Source organism: Panthera uncia (assembly GCF_023721935.1).
Source record: "Panthera uncia isolate 11264 chromosome E2 unlocalized genomic scaffold, Puncia_PCG_1.0 HiC_scaffold_19, whole genome shotgun sequence".
NCBI classification, from domain to species: Eukaryota; Metazoa; Chordata; class Mammalia; order Carnivora; family Felidae; genus Panthera; species Panthera uncia.
In genome coordinates this window covers 10,256,554-10,261,247 of record NW_026057588.1, presented here as the reverse complement: position 1 = coordinate 10,261,247, position 4,694 = coordinate 10,256,554, and positions in this window count along the sequence as shown.

Genomic DNA, 4,694 nt, shown 5'->3' with positions numbered 1-4,694 from the left:
CCACCTTCTTCTTCTTTTTTTTTTTTTTTTCATTTTTTAATTTTTTCCCACCTTCTTTATAACTGGATTGGAGAAGGGGTTTGGGGATGCCCTCATCTACCGGGACTACTCACCTCCCGCTTGCCAGCAATTCCTCCCAATGAGGATATTGTCAAGGTTAGACATCAGGCAAAGAGGACTTCTTCATGGTTTTATCCCTTAGCCATATTTGTCCCGAGGGCCACCCCTACCGATGTAAAATTACAAATAGAGGCTTTAGCCAAGCATACAGCTGCCATCATTAACCCAATCCAACATGGAGTCACCCACGAATTCAAAAAGAAGCCCTCCGAAACCAAACCCTTGATTCATGGCCCAATAATGCTCGCCCAATGGGATGGCTCCCCGCAGAATCCCATGACCACGTCATCACTTTACAGGCAACTGTTTGGTTTGCTACCTACTAGACAAGGCAACCAGGCATCAGACTGCGTCCTCCAGTTGCCCCTGCATTGATTCTCTTAAAGACCCTACACTGTCACTTCATGATGGGTTAAATTCCTGGCCGGGAGGTGGACTATGGTCCACCCCAAAGGGTCTTCTTACCACATTGATCATTTTTATTACAATATTAATCCTAAGATGTCTTTTTGGCTTTGCTCTCTCCTATTGTCGAGATACATGCGAGCAGTTCCTGACTCCTTCGCCCAGCCAACAGATGATCCCTGCCCCTCAAAACAAGTTCACCCCAATGTCCTCTCTGCACTCTACAGCAATGGTCTTCCATTGTTACTTGCCGGGACAGATAGCGACCAACTTAGGTCCGTAGGTAGGGACATCTCTATGACCGCTGTCAGCTTGAAGAAGTCACAGAAGATGTGCCCTTTGCCCTTCTACAACCTTGAAGATTCAAGGGCCAAAGATTGGTCACTGGGGGCGGTGTGTGTGTGTGTGTGTTGTGATGAGGGATAGAGGCAGGAAAATGTTCACCTTTAACCGAGGCTCACCTGTGTAGTTCTGATAAGGATCAAATAAGTTCTGGTCGCTACATTCTTAAAGGGTCCCATGACTGCCTGTACGTCTCATCGATAGTTAGTATCAAACTGAATGACAAGCACCAGAGAAATCTTGCGAAAGTAGTTTCACGAGTAGAAATTCGGAGAAGACATTTATGATCTGTTACTCCCTGCAGGTTCTCTCCCTCCTTGAGCCCTAAGCACATAACCACCAGCTTCAGACGGCGAAGGTGTGGCTCTCTCTGCCCACGGGTCTTGTCCGCATGCTACTTGTATACCCGTACTAGCTTGCGCCATAAACCATCTCAAGAATTCTTTCTTGACCATCGCATCGCGCTCAAGGATTGCGCAACAAGTGGCTGAAATAGCTTCGTTCCAGGGAGTCAGTGGTCACTAATGAAGAGCAAAGACTTTGCCCTCCTTGTCCTAGGGCAGCTGCTGGGGTTGGCAAAACTCGATGCCTCTGCTGAACTAGTTAGTCCTAGGCGCCCAGCTTCACCTCGTGGTTCCTCACTGCGGGATGGACACCACCACTGAAAACACACAATGCTTTCGGCCAGCCAGTCAGCCTCTTGTGAGATTCTGGTATGCTCTCCCCCTCACACTTCTATTCACTGCTGCAACACCCTGAATCCCGCCACTCCTCCGGCCCCGCCAGAAGAGACCTCACGATTGTCTTCACCTCAGTTAGGTTAGCTTCTGTAGCTCAGATTTATTACAGGCTCCCACTGAGACCTCGGACCTATTGTGTTTTTATTGACGGATCTGGATCGCACCTATGGTGGTTAATTTCATGTGTCAACCTGACTGAGCCCCGAGGCGCCCAGGTATTTGGTGGAACATCACCCGGGGTGTTCTTGGATGAAATTAACATTTGAACGCCGAGGTTGAGTAAAACAGATTGCTCTCCCCAAGGTGGGTGGGCCTCATCCAATCAGTTGAAGGCCTCACTAGAACAAAAAGGTTGACCTTCCCCTGAGTAAGAGAGAAATCCTCCTTCCTGACTGCCTTTGAAGTGGGACATTTGGTTTTTTCCTGCTTTTGGATTTGAACTGAAACATCAGCTCTTTCTGGGTCTCTAGCTTGCCGACTCACCCTACAGCTCTTGGGACTTGTCAGCTTCCATAATCATGAGCCAATTCCTTATAATAAATCTCTCCATCCCTCCTCCTCTCTCTCTACCACCTGTCTTTGTAAGGCTTGTGTACAAAGATGGCCTATATATACATATAAATATACCATATATATATATATATATATATATATATATTTTTTTTTTAGAGAAACAATCCCAAGCAGGCTGCGCCCTGTCAGCGTAGAGCCCAACGCGGGGCTCGATCCCATAGACTGAGATCATGACCTGAGCTGAAATCAAGAGTTAGAGGCTTCACCGACTGAGCCACCCAGGTGCCCCAGCTTTTACGTTTTTTTTTATGTTCAGAAGAAATCAAAACAATAGTATTTTGTGGCAGGCGAAGATGAGAAACTCAAATTTCAGTATCCATTAATCGGTTTGTTTGAACACAGCCGAACTCGTTCATGTCGGTGTTGTCTCTGGTCACTTTCACATGACAGTGTCGGTTAGTTGGGACAGAGACTGGGTGGCTCACAAAGTGTAAAATATTTACTATCTGGTCCATTAGGGAGATAGTTGGCCAACCTCCGATTTAACGATTCTGTGGTGTGAGAAGTCAGGGTAGTGGTTGCTGTGGGGGGTGATGTTGGTGAGGGGCCCCAGGGGGACTTCTGGGGTGCTGGAGAGGTTCTGTTTATTCATCCGGGACCTGGCTGCATGGATAGGAACAGCCCGTGAATTCAGCAGACTATACATTGTTGATGAGTGTACTTCTCAGTATATATGTTCAATATCGATGAAAAGTCACAAATTTGCTCAAGGTTACAGACACTAAGATGAGAAGTCCCCAGGGGCGTCTGGGTGGCTCCGTCGGTTGAGCGTCTGACGTCGGCTCAGGTCATGATCGCACGGTCCGTGAGTTCGAGCCCCGCGTCGGGCTCTGTGCTGACAGCTCAGAGCCTGGACCCTGCTTCACCTCTCTCCGCCCTACCCCTGCTTGTGCTGTCTCTCTCTGTCTTTCAAAAACGAATAAACATTAAAAAAAAAAAAAAAAAAAAAGTTGAGAAGTCCCCAAAGAGAACCCTGACGACGATATCTGAGTCCACTGAATCCAGCTGGGCCCCTCCCGGCCCACCTAGTTTTCATGACCTGGCAACTTCTTTTTATCATTTATGCTGGAGAGAGCTGGGTTGCTGGGTCTGGCAACCCGGAGTCCTCATACCCCACCTCCCAGACATTTACACTGTCATCTGGCCACTTGCCTAAAAGGTTTCCTTGCCCTGCTTCAACCTGTGGTTCAGGTGGAGGTTTCCACTTCTCCCACTATCCCACCTCCCTGGCCACAGGGATTGGTTTGGTCCCAGGGTGATCTTCACCCAAGTGGAGCCAATCAGAGCAGACCAACCAGCAGGCCAAGTTGATTGATCTGCAGATGAGCCAATCACAACTTTTCCCTGGGATTTTTTTTTTTTTTTTTTTTTTTTTGGATTGGAGGCCCAAGGCTGTAGACAACGAGCTTTGAAGCTGCTGGGTGCCTTGTGTTCGTGGGGTAGAGGATGCAGGTTCCAGAGAAAAATGCTGACTTGCAAAAGGTCGGGGAAGGTATGGCAGGAGTATCCTGATTGCCCTCAAATCTTTGGTTCAATGGCCCTGGAGCCCGGAGGCACATCTGCCCTTCCCTATTTGGCAATGTGGGCCAACTGAGCTCTCTTTTGGTCCAGGTTAGAGCCAGCTTGGTTTCTGTCAACCTCAAAGACCCATAAAGACCTAGGTAATGGTCCCCCATCACACTGTGATGGACACACACACGCCCTGCCCCATACACATGCTTCAAGACACTGAATCTGGGGACACACACACACACACACACACCCTCGCACTCCACTTCAGTGCATGTGTCTTTATTTCTGGATGATATAAAAGAATAAACAGAAAAAAAAACACCCCAAACCAAACCCCTTAAGGGCTTCCAGGTTGACAGGTGACCCCCCACCCCCCCCCCCCGATAAATAGAGACTTCTGTCAGTCTACCCTCCCACCCCCATAACCCCCTCTGCTATAGACATACTCTGGTTATATATTACTCTACTCGGCAATAGACATCTCCCGAAAATAGAATTCCTGCCCCGTCACCTGACCCTATCCTGGCCCCGTGGGCCCAGGACTCTCGTCCCCAGTTCAGACCACCCGCCACTGCAGCACACTGGTGTCCTTGCCCCCTGTGGTCAGGGCCACGCTGTCATCGCACAAGAAGGCCACATTTGTCACGTGGCTGCTGTGTCCTCCATATTTGTGGCTGAGGGCCTGTTGACAGGGAAAGAAAGAAGTGAAAGAAGGCGATCTGTCTCGTTCCTGGCTGCATCCCCTGTGCCAGGCACATAGTAGGTGCTCAAGGAATATTGCTTGCACTAGTAAGGATCAAACAACCAAAGCTCCCGGAATCGCAGACACTCAGAGCAGAGCGTCGGCACTCTGGACTCTGAAATTTACCGACTTTTAGGTTAAGAATGACCCTTGGGCTCAAGCCACTGCCCTCCTCGTACAGATGGGAAAGCTGAGGCCTGGAGAGTGCCGCCTCAGTCTTGCCCGCAGTGTTGCTCATCCCCACCCTGCCAGCCCCCCCC